Raw genomic sequence first — 18,905 nt, forward strand, 5'->3', positions numbered from 1 at the left:
CCTATAGTGAGACAGGATGGATTTTGAATACATTGAATATTTATCCAGAGAAAATGAGTCTTGACCTCTACTTCATACAGTGGATAAAAATCTATTTCAAGTGGAATTTAGATCTAAATATGAAACATAAAACATCGAAAAGAATACATAAAAGTATATGTCCATAACCTTGTAATAAGCAGAGAAACAGGACTCAACAAACACTCTCCATAAAAGAAAAAAGATTACCAAATTTGACTGCATTAAAATTAAGAACTTCTGTTCTTCAAATAATACCCTTAAGAGAGTGAAAAGGCAAATCCCAGAGTGGGAAGAGATATTTGGAATGTGCATATCCAACAATAAACACATATTTACAATATCGTTTAAGCTCCTACAAATTAATCAGAAAAAAAAAAATCCAATAGGAAAATGGGGGAAAGACTTGAACAGGCACTTTTCAAAAGAGGTCATCCAAATGGCTAATCAACACACAAAAAAGGGACCCGACCTCACCAGACATCAAGGAAATTCAAATTAAAGCCACATTAGATATCACAATATCTAATACCAATAATGTTGGTACAGACATGGAATAATAGGCTCTTTCATGTACAGCTTGAAGGGAATGTATTCCTGTCACACTTTGGAAAATAATATCATGGTATTTACTAAAGTTAACTCTGTACAACTCTATGACTCAGCGATTGCAAAACTTAGGTATTCACCCAACAGAAGCATACATAGTACATCAAAAGATAAGTACAAGAATATTCATAGCAGCACCATTCATTATAGCCTCAAACTGTAAACAACACAAATGTTCAACAGCAGTAGATTAGATAAACTGTGGCGGTATATTCACACAAGGAAATACCACAGAGCAACAAGAATAAACAAAATAAAACTTGATACAATATTATTGATGAATCGTGCCATCAAAATGCTGATCGAAAGAAGTCAGCATGAAATAATATGTACTCAGTGATTCCATTTACACAAAATTCAAGGATAGGCTATACTCATTGATAAGAGAAGTCAGAACGAGGGCCAGGTGCAGTGACTCACGCCTGTAATCCCAGCACATTAGGAGGCCGAGGAGGGCGGATCACCTGAGGTCAGGAGTTCAAGACCAGCGTGGCCAACATGGTGAAACCCCGTCTCTACTAAAAATACAAAAATTAGCCGGGCATGGTGGCACATGCCGGTAATCCCAGCTACTCAGGGGACTGAGGCAGGAAAATCACTTGGACCTGGGAGATGGAGGTTGCAGTGCACTGCACCCCAGCCTGGGCAACAGAGCGAGACTCTGCCTCAAAAAAAAAAAAGAAGTCAGGACAGGGGTTACCTTTGAGGTCATAGAAACTAAAAGAGGGGTATTTGTGGGGATTCCTAGGGTACCAGAATATTCTATTTCTTGACCTGGATGGGGGCTACGCTTTGTGGAAAATTCATTGGCTGTATTCTTCTAATTTTTCTGGAAGTATGCTGCACTTCAATTTAAAAGGTTTATTTTAAAAACAAATAAAACCCCTCATCCCAGTGTCTCCTCCTCTGCTCCCTGGGCTGAGGCTCACTGTTCCTCAGTGAGCTTTTTGCTTTGTACACATCTCTGATTGCGCATTCTAACTATTTCCCTCCAGAAAATGCTGTCGTGCTGCCTCCTGACTGCCTGCTCCATGTCAGATCCACGCCAAGCACCTCACCTACATGGCTGCATTTAATAACAGCCATCCATGAGATATGCGCTAGTGGCACTCCCACTGCTAGCAGGACACAGAGTCCATTCACATGAAAGACGTCTAAGTGTTTTACAGCTATCATCTCATTTAACTCGAGGAGGCTAGACCACTGCTCGAGGACATGAAGGCAGGAGAAACTCCATTCTTGTCCAAGAGCACAAGACTGTAAGGTAGGAGAGATCCTTCCCTCAAGTCCAGAGCCCATATTCCTATACAACCTCCCTAGACAAGGAGGAGCATGTGGCTGGACACACAAAAGCAATTTCCATGGCCAGGCAGGAATCACGTCTACACCTCAAAAGGGTAGATAGACTAGGATGGAGACCTGCTCTTCAATGGGCAAGCATCTGTACAATCATATGCAGCTTCACCTCTTGTAGGAAGCTTTGCTGAGGCTCCCAGGCTGAACTGGGTGCTTCCCTGGGGAGTCCCACAGCACCCCCCTCCCCACCCCGTGTGTCTCCATTAAAGCTGTGTTGTTACTGTCTATTACCTAAGCATCCTGGCACTAGATTAAAGATTGGACCTTTTAGATCTATGCCTCCAGTAATTTGCAAGTACATGGCACACAGTAGGTGCATAACACACATGGAAGGAAGGAAGGAAGGAAGGAAGGAAGGAAGGAAGGAAGGAAGGAAGGAAGGAAGGAAAGCAAGCAAGCAAGAAAGAAAGAAAGAAAGAAAGAAAGAAAGAAAGAAAGAAAGAAAGAAAGAAAGAAAGAAAGAAAGAAAGAAAGACAGACAGACACGGAAGAGAGAGAGGCAGAGAGGACAGTACAGAGCTGCTGCTATTTGAGTCAACTGGGAACTGCAGGAAGTGAGGTCTGAGAAGTGAAGATTTCATGTCCTGGCTGAACATTGCTTCTAACCCTTGTCTTGAGGGGTGGCATAGCCATGCCACCTCCCATTCCACAGTCCTTCTCCTGGCTGCCTTCAGCCTGCTGTCAAGGTTCCTGCCAGCCATTTGGTCCCCAGAGACACTACCAAGCCCTTTCTCTGCCTCTCCCCTTGTTCCCTTACCCTCTGCCACCCTTCCCCGAGTCCCTGAGCTCTGCTATTTGCCCAAAGCTAACCCCAGTAAGAGGTAACTGAGGACACCACAGAGAGCCCTGGCTGTTGGTGAAAAGCATGCCCAGTTCCAAATAACTTCCTGCACACCTCCCTTTCTAAGTTGGGAGCCGCTGACAGTTCTCCGGCAGCAGCCTGAGCCACGGTGCCAGGTGCAAGCGGGCTGGCCCATGGAGGGCAGGGAGAGGGGAGAAGCCCTGGGCCATCTGGAGCATACCTGGCAGCTATCCACACATCTCGAGTGATGACTTAGGCCCACTGCCAGAAGGAAGAGGGTATCCTGGGACCCTCTTCCCTCTCGTCTGTGCCTGGAAGCTCTGATCTCTCAAGAGGCTTATGGCTCTAGCACACCTCCCACCATCCTGCCCCCATCCCCGCTCCAATCCTGGAAGCCAGGGTACAGCTGGTTGTGCAGGGGCAGGCAGCACTCCCTGGGGCTGAGCCTGGCTGGTCTGCTGTGAGTGGCTCCAGTTTCTCCGGGCTTAGGGGGTTGAGCCATAAGCAGCCTTGTTTATTCCTGGGAGGAATGACAGTTTTCCCTAAGCAATGACATCTTGGAAACCGCCTGCCTCCACAAACAACAACAAACCTCCCAGCTTCGGCTTGGGCTGCAGCTTGCATGAGAAGGCTCCTGCCCAGAGGTGCCTGAGGAACAGGCTAGGGGCTGCTTACCTGCTGCACCAAGCCCTGGCCCTGACCATTGACTCTTGGAAGCCAGGAAGAGGAGACGGCCTGCAAAGAATCAGAGAACTAGATATTTGGAAGGCACCTGGCAATACTTGGTCCAGTCCCTGGTTGCTACAAAGGAGAAACTGGGGTGAGAAACAAGGCATATTTGCCTGAAATCATCAGTAAGAAGGGGCTAGAAGGTGCCACAGTCTCCAGCCCACCCACCAGGGCTTTGTCTATTGCACATGCTGCTTTTCCCAGAGGATAGCAGGGCTCTAGTCAGTAAGCCCGAAGGTCCAAAAGGGACATGTCACTGATGAGTCCAGAAAAAGAGAGAGCCCCAAGATGAAACCTGGATACTCTGAGACATCCAGTTGGTGCAGTACAGAGAGGCCTGGGCTGGGGAACCGGAGTTCTTGTCCCTGCTTTCCTGCTGAGTCGCATGTCACCTCAGGCAAGTCCTTCCTCTCCTGCCTCAGTTCTCTATCTATCTATCTATAGGTTGGTGCAAAAGTAATTGCAGTTTTACATTACCCTTAATGGCAAAAACCACAGTTGCTTTTACACCAACCTAATAGAAGGCAAAGAGACTGCCATCTCCAGGGCCTTAAGAGGCCAATGGGAAGCAGCTCTCAGGGCCCCCAGGGACCCAGCTGGGGATAGGCACTCTCTCCTCAGCTGTGCCTCTTCTAAGGGAGCCACACAGACCACTGGCTTGAGGATCAATACCCCCAGACCTACTCTGGTTGGCACCATCCCAAAAGGGTCCAGGGAGCTGAGCTCCAATCCCCTGTAGTCTGTGCAAGGGACCTTCAGCATTGCATTTCAACCAGTCAGGGCTATCCCCTCCACCCTTCATGGCCCAGGCTATGCTATGGATACCACCTAGCCCAGCATGACCCCTGAGTGGATTCTCCCTATGGTCCCTGCCAGGATGAAGCCAAAATTCTCCCTGCCTCACCTCCTATCAAACCCAGCCCCATCCCTTGGCCCTGTGGAAGCAACTTTGACATTCAGAGCCTAGGCCTCTCCTAAAGGGGCTCCCTGACAGGCGCTCTATGCCAGGCACAGAGCTAGGAGACGGGCGGACACAGCTGACTTGCACATCACTGTTTGTCCTCAAAGAAAACCTGCCCTAGCCAGGACAATGCAACACCCCTCTCCAACCATGCCCCAGGCCCCTGGCCAGGTCCTCGCGACTAAGGAATGAATAAGGCCCAGATTCTGCATACACAGGACACAAAGCAATATCCATGGGTGCCACCACCAATGGACAGACTCATTCTGGCTGGAGTATTGGCTCTAGTTGTGGAAGTGTGGATAGAATAAGACATGGAGAGGTGAGGGGAAGGGAGGGGAGGGGTTTCCAGGCAGCTGGAACAGCATGTGCAAAGGCAAGGAAGCCTGGAAGTGCAATGATTTCACTGATACCACGTACTTATAATCAGAAGCCCCATCAACAATTTCTGGCTCAAAGCCCTGGGGACTTCTCACGAGGTGTGGTCACTTGCCTCAACTGCCTCATCCTCACCATCTGTCTGCTTCTTAGCAGCCAGTCTGGGCTTGCAATGAGCCCTGTTGTGGAACTTGGCTCCCTGAAGGGCCTGCCCTAGGCTAAGCCACACCACGTGCTAGGGCTGGGGAAGAGGGGAGGTGCCCCTTGGCTGGGCGCAGAGGACTCAAGGGGCCTTGGTGGAAACTTTGACTATGCCTGCAGTGCCCTGGCTGGGATCCCACAGGCACCAGCAGGGCAGCCTCTGCAGCTCCTTCCCTTGAGGAGATGTACCCACTCTAGCACTGGGAGAGGAAGCCAGATAGCCACCCAGCCAGAAGGCCTGAGGGCAGCAGGATGTGGAAAGTTTTCAAGCATCACTGCGGGCCTGGTATACCAAGCTTCTCAGGCCAGGAGGGTCAGATTTGAAGCTGAATTATAATACTTAGCTCAGGTCAGGGAAATGGTTTCCCACATGTCCTGTTCTTGCTGTTCTAGGAGGCAGAAGTCCTCTGTCCTGGTCCCTGCTCAGCCACAGACCTGCTGCTCAAACTTGGACAAGTCTCCTCCCCTTTCTGGGTCCAGGTTTATCCTCCTGCCTTGAGTCCTAGGGTTCAAGGATTCTTCCTGGACACCTCGGAACAAGAATAGAGATGTGGACCCTCCAGGCTGGGAAAAGAATTAGTCTCTGTCGCTCACAGTAGCCAGCTCTGTGGTGTGAGCCTGTCTCTATCACCACCCCCTGCCTGATGGGTCTCAGCTGGAGCCAAGGGAGCAGGTGCAGGCCCTCTCCCATGGGGTTGGAGCTCAGAGGCAGAGCATCTTTGCTTGTGCTTCCAGTGGACATTTCAGCAGAGGCTGTCTCAGGGACCAAAGGCAACCTGCTGAGACTAGTTCCAGAGACCACCTCTTCCCCCGCCAGTGAAACTAGACACGAGCTTCCATCCCTGGTGCCTGGTGTGCAGCCAGCACCCCTGATACAATAGGCAACCCTGCTGGCTGAGCGCTCCCCTCCCATGCAGTGTCCTGACTTTTTGGCCACCAAACATTTGTTTCTCTGAGAAAGAAAAGCTGGCTGTCCAGCCTAGAAGTGGGGAGCAGCCAACAGAGGAAGCATCCCCCCAGACCTGCAGGGCTCCCAGCCCCTGAGACAGACAGATGGACAGACAGACACACACACACACACAGAGCTATCTCAGAACAGAACACAAATGGTTTGGTTGCAACATGCCTATCAATGGCTGCCCTGGGGAAGAAACAATAGAAACAGGGGCACAGGGTGGCTTGAATGCCCGCCCACCACACACAGCCCTGTCACCAAGGTACCTACCCAGCACACTCCAGCAGGGACCCAGGAGACTCCTGGCTGCCGCTCCTGCCAGCTCGCCCGCCCGGGTCTCCACCCGGCTCCTCCTCCCGCAGGCGGGCGGCCGTGGCTGTGGCAGCTCCTGGCGGCCGTGTCAAGCAGCTGCCTTCCCCAGACAGAGCTCCTTTGTGTCAGCAGAGCTATTTATGGACTTACCCAAGTTCCCCAGGGGAGCGATACCTGCTAGGAAAAGCAGAACCAAATGACCAGGTTCCACCTCCCACATCTAGGTAGCGCTTTCAAAACCCTTGCATCACCCGTCCCTCCTCCTCTTCCTTCTCCTCCTACTTGTCCTCCTCCTCTTCCTCCTCCTCCAGCGCCTTTCCCAAACACACACCCTGTCCAGCCAGCCACCGCCACTCTGGAGAGAGGATGGGTTTCTTTCTTCCGTTTAACAGAAAACTCTGTGGTTTCTCAAAGCACTTTCATCCGAGATGGAGTCCGGGATGTCTCAAAGAAGAGGGTCCTGGGCCAGCCTGTCCTTCTGTTCACCCCACGAGGGGCCCAGCTGGCTCCCGGGTTACATGCTCACACACATGGGCTGTGGGTCCCCTGTGGCTCGTCCCCAGGGCCCAAGCTGGCCCCAAAGTGCTGCTCCAGGGGAGAGGCGTCCATCCCTCACAACGGCACCCCCTGGCACTGGGATCCCTAGCAGGCTCCACCCCGCACATATCCTGAGGGCTCCCAGGCTGGGGCAGCGCAAAGCCGCCTCCAGCCGGCCTGCCTGCCGGCAGCCGCTCCCTGCAAGACCAAGCCAATCACCGAGGCTTCCCTGTCACACCCCCACCCCGACGCTGTTCCTGTCCCAATGGGAGGCTGCAACTGAACCCAGGGTCCTGCAGCCAGCACATGCTGACTTCCAGAATGTGACCGCCCCCAGGGTGGGGGGGTGGCAGCTTCAGTCCCTTCCCAGCACACAGCTGAATCTTTGAACGCTAAACTCTAGGGAATCCTATGCAGAAAGAGAACCTGGGGCTTCCTCTACCGGAGACAGCTGGCTGGGAGGGCAATTTGGACTGTAACATCCCGTTACAGTAACATTGGCTGTAATGAGAGTTACAGCCGTGAATGACAGAGACATCCCCAAGCAGGAACTGCGGGGGCAGTGGAACAAGCCCTGGACTGGGAGGAGAGGGTCCCCAGTTCCAGTTCCAGCTCCAGCACTGGTTAATTGGGTGTCACTGAGCAAGTTCCTTCCCCTCTCTGAGCCTCGGTTTCTTCGTCTGTAAAAGGAGGCTGCTAACCTTGACCCGCCCACCTGTGGGATGAATAGAGGATTCTCTGAGCTGGCTCTCGGCTACCCTTTCTTGAGCATGAACTCTGTGCCAGGCCCTGTTCCCAGAGCTCTGCCTGCATTAATTCACTGAATCCTCACCAGCAGCTTGTGAGGAGGGGAGGACTATGATTACCCCAGTTACAGATGAAGAGTCCAAAGTACAGAACGGCAAAGGAAGTTGCCCACAGTCACATAGCCAGTTGTCTGCATAGCCAGAACTGAAAACTAGTTGCTCCTACTCACCATGCCCCCTCTTAACCATCATACAGCCAGACAACTGCAAGACACTGCTGTGCCAGCACAGAGCTGTTCTCTGGTGCTGCAGCTTGTCATGATGTTGACAAATGCACCCTGGGCTGTCCCTGAGGCCCAAGTTGGGAATGCCCAACTTGTGGCTGGCTCCCACCAGAGCAGCAGGCATCCTGGGATGATGGCACAGAAAAAATGGACAGAAGGAGCCTCTATTTTCCCGTGCCCACCCCACCCACCTTGGCCACCTAGGCTGAAGCACAGTGTCTCTGTCTCTTTCTCTCCCTATGGTAGAGACCCCCCAGGGTCTCAGGATGTTTCTGCCTGTATCCCTGCCCCTGTCTATCTCTGACTCTCTATTCCTGACTCTCTCACATACACAAGCATACACACGCACACTGCTACAAGAAAACATTCTTTATCGGGTCGACTCAGAACACCCCTCCTCTGAGTTGGTCACTTACAAACTCCAACCAGTGTTTCATCTTGTCCCTGGGGGCAGAACCAAGGCAGTCCTTGCAGGGCCTAGGAACCTTCTAGACTGGAAGGCTGTCATCCTGCTGGCTCCTGAAAAGCAGGATTCACCCTTGGCCTGGGAAGCTAAGGAGGTGAGTCTCAAGAGATGGCCAATTCTGATGGAGCTAACCAATCACCAGTGAGGCTGGCTGGTTTCCAGGATGGAATATCTGGTGCGTGGGATAAGATTTCTTAGGGTGGGGAGCCTGAATATAGGATTCCTTCACGTTAGAGGTGCCCTCGAGCTTCAGGTGAGTTGTCACCTTCTTTCAATCAACAAACAGTTACAGAGCATAGACTGTGTGCCAGGCTCTGTGCTAGGCCCTGGGGATGTGGTAGAGAACCGATAGGCGGGGCCCTGCATTCACAAAGCTGACAGTCCAGTGAGGGAGGCAGACATTAGCCATGGAGTGAGACTAATGACTCCAAAATTACACCCTATGCTGTGATGGGCAAAGCAGCTCTGCCAACCCAGTGTGCTGGGTCCAGAACGAGTCCAGAATACATTCATCAATGCTCTGGACCATAGCATGGTGAGGAAAGGGTAGAGCAGCTCAGTGCCCCAAGGCCCTGCCAGGCCAGGATAGGAGAGCATCCCATGGCTGGAGGAGCCCTGGGGCAGCCACTGCCCTCTGCCTCCCATAGCTCCAGACACAAATCAGCGGGACTGGGGGGCCTCCCAGTGTATAGCCTAGGGCAGGACAGGGGAGTCACTGGCAGCCAGGCTTTCTAAGCCAGAGGGCCCTCGGAGATCTTTCACTGTTGTTTCCCATTTACAGCCAGTGAAACTGAGGCCCATAGAGGGAAAGTAACTTTCCCAAGGAAACACAGCAACTGAGTGGCAGGGCTGGGATTGCTAACTCCCAGTCCAGTGCTCCTTTCACCACATCCCAGTGCTTCTCAGAAGTACATAAATGATGATGCTGTTCAGTACAGGAGAAATTGGGATCTAGAGAGTGGTAAGATCTAGGTGGCCCACAGGCCCAGGGGTCAGCACCCAGGTACTCAGGACCTGGGCCCCAATCACTGATCCACATATTTCATACATAACAAACACTTATCTGACACATGACAGCACTGCTCTAAGCACTTTCTGATTACTGATTGATTGATTGATTGATTGAATCCTCATAACCCTATCAGATATGATTTCTTTTTTTTTTTTTGAGACGGAGTCTCGCTCTGTCGCCCAGGCTGGGGTGCAGTGGCGCAATCTCGGCTCACTGCAAGCTCCGCCTCCCGGGTTCATGCCATTCTCCTGCCTCAGCCTCTCCAAGTAGCTGGGACTACAGGCGCCCGCCACCACGCCCGGCTAATTTTTTGTATTTTTAGTAGAGACGGGGTTTCACCGTGGTCTCGATCTCCTGACCTCGTGATCCGCCCGCCTCGGCCTCCCAAAGTGCTGGGATTACAAGCGTGAGCCACCGGATTTCTTTTTTTTTTTTTTTTTTTTTGAGACAGAGTCTTGCTCTGTCACCCAGGCTGGAGTGCAGTGGCACGATCTCAGCTCACTGCAACCTCCGCCTCCTGGATTCAAGCAATTCTCGTGCCACAGCCTTCCGAGTAGCTGGGACTACAGGCGTGCGCCACCACACCCAGCTGATTTTTTGCATTTTTAGTAGAGATGGGGTTTCACCATGTTTGCCAGGCTGATCTCGAACTCCTGGCCTCAAGCAATCTGCCCGTCTCAGCTTCCCAAAGTGCTGGGATTACAGGCAAGAGCCACGTGTCCGGCCTTTCTAATATCCCCATTTTATGGATGTGTAAGCAGAGGCATAGAGAGACTAAGGTCACACTCTAGTAAGTGCAGGGCTACAGATGAAGCCCAGTTCACTTTCCACTGTGTCCTGCACCATGGCCCACGGCAGCCCATGGAACAGATAAGCCCATCAGTTACACGGAGAACTGTACAGCCCAACCACACAGGCAAACTCCACACTGTTCAGACAGGTTGGCAGCAGCTCCCAGGGCTAGGACCAGGGAGGTTCAGCAGGGACCCGCCTCCTATTTTTGGAATACAGTAGCCGCAAGCAGAGCCCAAGTCTTTAGACAGGCCCCAGGGGAGATGCAACAACAGCCTGAGATGCAGCCAGCTGCCAGAGACAGGCTGCTCCCCCACAGCCCACACCACAGCGAGGTTTCCACTGTCTTCCTTTACTGCTTTCATTGCGTGAAGACCAATGCACCTCGTGGGTTTATGCTCCCAAGACCCCATCACGAGCACGTAATTCAGCACTTTGGGAGGCTGAGGTGGGAGGATCATTTGAGCCCAGGAGGTCGAGACTAGCCTGGGCAACATAGGAAGGCTCCATCTCTACAAAAAAAATTAAAAATTAGCTGGGCACGGTGCTCTGTGCCTGTGATCCCAGCTACTCAAGAGGCTGAAGTGGGAGGATTGCTTGAGCCCAGGAGGTTGAGGCTGCAGTGAGCCGTGATAATTGTGACACTGCACTCCCACCTGGGTGACAGAGCAAGACCCCATGAAAGAGAGAGAGAGAGACAGAGAGAGGGGGAGAAGAAAGAAAAGAAAAAAGAAAAGAAAAGAAAGGAAAAGAAAAAGAAAAGAAGGGAAGGGAAGGGAAGAAAAGAGGCCAGGCGCAGTGGCTCACACCTGTAATCCCAGCACTTTGGGAGGTGAAGGCAGGCGGATAACTTGAGGTCAGGAGTTTGAGACCAGCCTGGCCAACATGGTGAAACCTTGTCTCTACTAAAAATATAAAAAAGTAGCTGGGCATGGTGGCATGTGCCTCTAATCCCAGCTACTTGGGAGGCTGAGGCACAAGAATTGCTTGAACCTGGGAGGTGAAGGTTGCAGTGAGCCGAGATCACATCACTGCACTCCAGCCTGGGCAACAGAGCAAGACTCCATTTCAAAAAGAAAAAAAGAAAGAGAAAGAGAGAGAGAGAAGCCAGGGAAAGATGTGGTCCCAGGAATTCCAGAGCACTTCAGAGTAAGACTAGCCCCTTGTCCCTGCCAGAAGCTGCTTAGCTTTCATCACCCCCAGACACCCCAAGACTGTGCTGAGTACACACCGGCTTCAACTTCTGCAGAGCCCTGCTACTGTCCCAACTCACTGCAGAAGAAAGTGACCACCCCAGGCTGCTCTTTGAAACTCTGTGGAAGTGTCTGCATATGGCCACCCCAGTTCAAGCTTTGAATCTGCTAACTCACTTAGAAAGTTCTGAGTTTTTTCTCCCTGGGGCTCACAGCCCTGGTTTGGAGGTCTAGAGACTCTATGCAAAAAGGCCCTCCCCACTGCAGAGTCGGCCAAGAAATGTTAATTAGTTATTTCAATAACCACTGAATCCCTGCTCTGTGCTGGAGCCGGTACCAGGAACTAAGGATACAGAGCTGGCCAGAGCAGCCCGCCCATGGGATGGAACTTGGAGGGGGTCATGGCAGATGAAGCCACTGATGCTGCAGGCGGGGCTGCCTTGCCATGTTTTGGCCTCTAGGACCCTAGCACCTGGGCAGGGGATACATTCTCCTACTGCTTGCTTGGTGTAGTTCTTGCTCTTCCTGGTGGCACAGGCCTTGTTCTGGGGCACCTGCAACAAGTGGTGGGGTGGGGTAAGACAGAGCAGGTATCCTCAGGTTCAAGTTCACAGGGAGCTGTGGTTTGTGGCCTGCAGAACCCAGGGTAAGCCCCTTCCCCTTCCTGACCTCAGTCCTCCATCTCTAAAATGAGACCAGGAAGTGGTTGTCCAGTGGCCCCAGCCCTACTCCTCGCCTCCCATGGACAGTCCCATGCCCCTTCAGGCCCTCTCACTAAAGGAATCAGCTCAGTCAGTGGAATTTAGAGAGAGCACAGTCTTTGGAGTCTAGAAAATCTGAGTGTGAATTATCCTGGGCAAGTCCCTTTACTATCTCTAAGTCTTGGTTTCCTCGTCTGTAAAATGGGCTTCAATGGACCCTGAGGAGGACTAGACGACATGGTGTATGTGGAATGCCTGGTACACAGTAAGTGCTCAATAAATAAGAGCCATCATTGTTATTGCTATGATGTCATTGTTGCTATCATCTGTGAAAAGACAGAATTCACCTTGAGAAGGTTAATGTAAATGGCAAAATTAAATGTGATAACACCTGTTGAGGGGCTAACAGCTGAGGGCCTGGCGTGTACTAATAACTGAGAATCATTACCATTTGTTGATTAACAGGCTATTCTCATCATGCCCAGCTTACAGATCAGGAAACTGAGGTATAGAAAGGTTACAAGGCAGAAGCCCAGCAGGCAGCATGGCTCCCAGGACCATGCTCTTAACTGTATATTCTGCCCCTAATCTCTTATTCCCCAAATGTCTCCCCCTTGCTATCTGCCTCTTCCTCAGCAACTTGAGACAGCAATGGATTCCCAACCTGCTAATGGAAATGGTGGCTCCCAACCCAGCAAGGAGAAGCCCACACGCAGCAAAAGCCAGGAGACCAAATGTCCCCCTACAGAGCTAGCCCCGAGGCCTGCTGCTGGCTGGCTTCTGTCTCCATCCTGGGGCACGCTTTGCAGTCGCCTCAGCAGTATCAGTCTGACCTTGGGTGGCTGTAGCTGCTCAGGATGGCTGGGAGCCATGACTGTCTCCCTTCCTGGCTCCGGTCCAACCAGCCACATGCTTGCCGGAGACTTCGGGCTTTTGGGAGCAATCCTCGACCCACTGTGCTTGTGCCAGCTCCAGGGCCAGGCTGCGTCCTGTCAACCCATGTTCCTGGGAAGTGTTCAGCACGGAGCCACTGACTCAGCTACAGGGAGGCCAGGCCTGTGACCTTGGTTGCTGGAAACTTCACCACACACTCCCCTGGGTCCATCCACTGTTTGGACTGTTGGGCTTGAGACCAAGCCATCAAAACAAAGAATCAGTGGGGAAAGACTGAAATGCTAACTTTGCTGCTGCCTTCTGCAAACCCTGGGGCAAGGCCAATCCCCCCCACCACCTCCAAGCCTCAGTTTCCCTGTCTCTAAAATGCACTGGGGTTGAATTAGATCAGTCCACTCAAAATGTGGTCTGCAGAACCATATGGGTTCACAGGCTGCTTGTTATCAGTCTGCAGTGAGATAGGTAGCAAGATTGATTGTGTTTAAAGAAATTCAACTTGACATTGCCACCTCTAAGCATGAGATGAGTGGACTGGTCTCAATGAATAGGGCAAGGGCTGGCTCAGGTGTTCTCAAGTCAGCATAATAAATCACATGCAGTCTGATGCTACAAAATGTCAAAGCCTCTCGCCACAGGTAGATTAAGGAGCCCTGATTTAAATGGCTTTGTTTCATGAGAACTCACTAACTTGGACCCTATCATGATACTTACACATACAGCGGGACTCGATCCTGCCAGCCAAACCACTCCTCCCAGCTCTGAGAATGGCATCATCTGTTTCCCTGAGCTAGACTTTTTTTTTTTCTTTAGGATGGAGTTTCACTCTTGTTGCCCAGGCTGGAGTGCAATGGCACAATCTCAGCTCACTGCAACCTCCGCCTCCCAGGTTCAAGCAATTCTCCTGCCTCAACCTCCCAAGTAGCTGGGATTACAGGCGCCCGCCACCACACCCAGCTAATTTTTTTCTAGTTTTTAGTAGAGACAAGGCTTTACCATGTTGGCCAGGCTGGTCTCGAACTCCCGACCTCAAGTGATCCACCCACCTAGGCCTCCCAAAGTGCTGGGATTACAGGCGGGAGCCACCGTGCCTGGCCTGAGCTAGACTTTTAAGCACCATTCTTCTCCCAAACACTCTCCGTGCAATTAATCACAGAATTTTGCAGACCCCTCCTGCTATACATCCTATGGATCTCTCACCTCTCTCAATCCCTGGTGCCTCAGCCCTAGTCCAAGCCGCCATCAGCTCTCCCTGGCAGAGGGCAATAGCTCCACACTGCTCCCTGCCTCTCAACTTGCCTTCCTCCTCACCATTCTCCTCTATGAGGCCAGCATCAGCTTTCTACAACACCCATCAACCCCTGCGCTCAGCATAAAGTCACATTTCTTCCCACAGCTTCTCAAGACCAGCACTGTCTGATCCTGAACACACCTCCAGCCTCATCTCATGCTCTGTTCCCCTTCCTCATCTTCCCACCTATGCTGGCCTGCGTTAGGGTCCCCACCTAGAACAATCTTTACATCCCAAGCCTCCCCTGCCTCAGAAACTTTCCCCAGGTCCTCCCAGTAGGTGCTCTCATTAGGCCCTTTGTCACAACTGTCACCGATTAATTATATGCTGTTCATGATTGTTGTCCTTGCCCTACACTAGACCCCACACTAGACTGTCAGCTCTGTGGGGTGAGGACCATGCTGGTTGATGAGCTGAGAAGTAGAGGACATCTGAGATCTGCCTGACCAGACCCCATTCACTTGAGGAACTAGCATTCCCTCTCTCATTCTCAAGCCAGGTGATTCACAAGGAACCGACCCATCTCCCACTCCAGGGAGGCGCATGTGGCCCAGGCCTCAGTCCATTAGTTTAACCCATCCCACGGTCCTCAGTGGCTAGAATGGGCATGTGATCCTATTTGGGCTAATGAGGATCAGGCCCAGGGACTACTGATGAAATGATTGAGGGAGGCCAACTCCAAGGGCATGGCCATAACCCTGGCCCTTCTGGCAGCAGCACTGCTACCACTAAGGGAGTGAGCCAACACCTAAGTAAATAGAACCAAGAGATGAAGAGGCTGAGGCCAGTTCTCAGTGACATTGCTCAAGGCTCTGAATCCAACCAGGCCTGAAGGCTACCCTCCCTAATCCAGTAAATTCCATTTACTCCTGGAAGCTGGGTTTTTGTCACTTGCAATTGGTAGATTGCTGACTAATGCATACTGCATCAACAGTACTTAGCACAGTGTTTGACACACATTAGGCACTGTAAACTTCTTTGCTCACTCATACAGTCATTCAACAAACACTCAGCAGTGTGACAGTGACTGCGTGTGTTCTATAAGAAGAGTCATCGCGGCGGCTGTTGACAGAGGTGACTACATGGACAGGAGCAGGAAGAGGAAGACCCACAAGAAGCAATGCAGCAGTCCCAGGGACAAAGAGGAGGCCTGAAGCAGGTGGCTGAGACCAAGGGAAGAAGAGGGAGGGAAGAGTCCCAACTCTAAATTCACTGGAGAACCTCTACAATCCCTGCCCCTCTCTGGCCTCAGTAGCCCAGTCTGTTTCAGATCCATCATCCTAGCATCCCCAAGCTTTCCCCCACTGATTACAGAGTCCCTGCCTGTCGACACTCAACATTGTCACTAGAGAGTGCTGGCGGGAAGGGCAGGGTGGGCTCTGGGGTTGGGACCCGACAGGCAGGGAGTATAGTTTAGCAGCTAAGGACACGGGCTCTGGAGCCAGGTGCTTGGGATTAGTACCTGGCCTGCACCTCCTAACTATGAGACCTTGTATAATCTGCTCAATCTCTCTTTTCCTTTGTTTTCTCATCTATGAAAGGAGGATAATAACAATAGTGCTGGGAAGATTATATATTATCACAGAGAGAAAGCACGCTTTAATGTTAGGCATCATTATTATTAATATTATTATTATTATTATTTGTAGTAGGAAGTCCAGAAAGAGGAGATTGAACACACAGAATAGAAACCATTCCTAAATTAATAGAAAATTTCCCTGAACTAAAGGAAGACTTGGGTCTTCAGACTGAAAGGACTTACCTAGTTAGGACCAGGAAAAATTTCCAAAAGAAAACAAACAACTAGAAATAATCCAGGGAAATTTCTGAATTCCAAAGATTGGAAAGAGGAATCCTGGTTGTTTCCATAAATAAATTTTAGAGAATCAAGGAAAAACTGCTCTTAAAACACTAAATACTGGGGAAACCACAGAACACTGCTCTCAGGCTTCTGGGAGAGAAGGACAATTCACTTAGAATTTTCTACTCAAGCAAACTATGACTCAAACATGAAGGCAAATATTTTCAGGCTTACACGGATAAGAAAGGATACCTCCCACAGATCCTTTCTGGAAAAATTACTCAAGAAAGCTCTACAGACAAAAGTGAATTAAAATCGAGAAGTCAAGAATGAGATGACGTGGTATGTGAGAGACAGAGGCAAGCCATGAAAACAGAAACATTTAGAGCCTTAACTACTGATAACTGAAGTGCAATTTTAAGTAAATGATTCTTAAAACAGAATAGTGCTAATGTTTAAAAATAATCACAACCGGCCGGGGTGGCTCACGCCTGTAATCCCAGCACTTTGGGAGGCCAAGGCAGGCAGACCACGAGGTCAGGAGTTCGAGACCACCCTGACCAACAGGGTGAAACTCTGTCTCTACTAAAAATACAAAAATCAGCTGGGCGTGGTGGCAGCCGCCTGTAATCCTAGCTACTCAGAAGGCTGAGGTAGGAGAATCGCTTGAACCCGGGAGGTGGAGGTTGCAGGAGCCGAGATCGCACCACTACACTCCAGCCTGGGCGACAGAGCAAGACTCTGTCTTAAAAAAAAAAAAAAAAGTCACAACCGGAAACCGAAATTACAGACAATTACAACAATACCTAGGAGGTATGGAGAAAAGCAGAGAAGTATGGTCCAGCTGACATGATCATTATGGGTTAGAGGCCACGAAGACAGGCTACTATGGATCTGGTGTCATTCCTGATGTTGAAATATGTTTGTGACAAAGGTAAGGGTAAAGCCACTAGCAGACTAGAATTAGGGTGTATAACTCCAAAGGAAATTTTGCAGAGGAATAATAGGGGTTGGCCTTGGGATGTTTACTACTAAACCATATTCTGAAGCTAAAGTCATTAAGTCTAACCTGATGTAGGAATAGACAGATCAACGAGGGAGATGAGAGAGCTTAGAAACCAAACCATCCATATGTGGAAATTTGGTCTATGATAAGTGAAGAAAGGAAAGACAATTCAAGAAAATCGGGTTGGAAAAACTGGTCAAACCATTTGCGGGAAAAAATTAGTAAGAGTTCCATCTGACACCAGGCATTAAATTAATTGCAGATGAATTTAAAATATAAATGCAAAAAATAAAAAAGTACCTGAATAAAATTTAGATGAATATTTCTCATAATCTAGGGGTAGGAAAGACCTTAGAAAATATAGGTGCTCTCAACCCCCCAAAAAAACTTGATTACAAAAAAAGTTAACTTCTAAATGATAAAAGATACTATAAAGTTAGAAGGCAAATGACAAACTAGAAAAATAGTTATAACCCATATAATAAGCAAATGGTTAATATTGTAACCACATAAAGAGCTCTTACAAATGAGATAACACCTCAGTCAAAAACTGGGCAAATGACATGAATGAACTGATGAGCCAAAGCAGAAATATAGGTGACTGATCAACATAAAATGAGGCTGGGCGCAGTGGCTCACGCTCGTAATCCCAGCACTTTGGGAGGCTGAGGTGAGTGGATCACTTCAGGTCAGAGGTTCAAGACCAGCCTGGCCAACATGGTGAAACCCCATCTCTACTAAAAATACAAAAATGTAGCCGGGTATGATGGCGTGTGCCTGTAGTCCCAGTTACTCAGGAGGCTGAGGCAGGAGAATCGCTTGAACTCAGAAGGTGGAGGTTTCAGTGAGCCAAGATGGTGCCACCGCACTCCAGCCTCTGTGACAGAGAAAGACTCCATCTCAAAAAATAAAACAAAATGAATCTCAACCTCACTAATAATGAAATAAATGTCAGTTAAGATTAAATATAATTTTTCACTTCTTATACCAACAAAGAATTAAAAGCAATAACATTCCATTTTATATAGGGTGTAGGGAAGCAGGCACTCTCATTCACTGTGAGTAGGAATGCAAATTGTACATGTACTTAACCTCTATTCCTCTGGTTTCTCAACTATAAAATAGGATAAGAACAATAGTGTTGGGGAGATGACATGTGTAAACAAAAGGAAAGCATTTTTAGAGCACTTCGGTAGTGTGTGCCACACTCTCTTCTAACAGAAAAGTGTAGCAAGATGTTTATTGCAACATTGCTGAGAATATCAAAACATTAGAAACGATCTAATCATGCATCAATAAATTAAATACATTATGGTCCACTGGCTACTCAAAATAGAGAGGGAGAACCTTAGGTGCTGATGGAAAATATTTCTTTCTTTTTTTTTGGAGACGGAGTTTCTCTCTTGTCACCCAGGCTGGAGTGCAACGGTGCGATCTCGGCTTATTGCAACCTCCACCTCCAGGGTTCAAGTGATTCTCCTGCCTCAGGCTCCCCAGTAGCTGGGATTACAGGCACCCAGCATCACACCTGGCTGATTTTTGTATTTTTAATAGAGACAGGGTTTCGCCATGTTGGCCAGGCTGGTCTCGAACTCCTGACCTCAGGTAATCCGCCCACCTCGGCTTGTAATCCCAGCACTTTGGGAGGCTGAGGTGAGTGGATCACTTCAGGTCAGAAGTTCAAGACCAGCCTGGCCAACATGGTGAAACCCCATCTCTACTAAAAATACAAAAATGTAGCCGGGTATGATGGCGTGTGCCTGTAGTCCCAGTTACTCAGGAGGCTGAGGCTGAGGCAGGAGAATCGGCTCCCAAAGTGCTGGGATTACAGGTGGGAGCCATCACGCCCAGCCACGAAAATATT

At 49.9% G+C, this 18,905-nt stretch overlaps 1 protein-coding gene across 10 annotated transcripts in view; it reads right to left on the reverse strand.

The window, feature by feature from the left end:
• The window catches only part of RGS3 (regulator of G protein signaling 3), a 134,940-nt gene that overhangs the window by 25,835 nt on the left and 90,200 nt on the right, over positions 1–18,905 (reverse strand). Inside the window, exons 1-2 of one of the 10 annotated variants that reach the window (XM_063636070.1) lie at positions 6,653–6,957; positions 6,280–6,495 (exon numbers count right to left, since the gene is read on the reverse strand). The exons of 6 other annotated variants lie outside the window; for them this stretch is intronic. The gene's annotated coding sequence lies outside the window, so the exon portion shown is untranslated. Of the gene's footprint in view, positions 1–3,460; positions 5,585–6,279; positions 7,054–18,905 lie in introns of those variants that run through there. 3 more of the 10 variants (XM_063636073.1, XM_055271389.2, XM_055271388.2) reach the window with 3 other exon arrangements.

The sequence above is a fragment of the Symphalangus syndactylus genome, chromosome 3 (assembly GCF_028878055.3).
Source record: "Symphalangus syndactylus isolate Jambi chromosome 3, NHGRI_mSymSyn1-v2.1_pri, whole genome shotgun sequence".
Lineage (NCBI taxonomy): Eukaryota > Metazoa > Chordata > Mammalia > Primates > Hylobatidae > Symphalangus > Symphalangus syndactylus.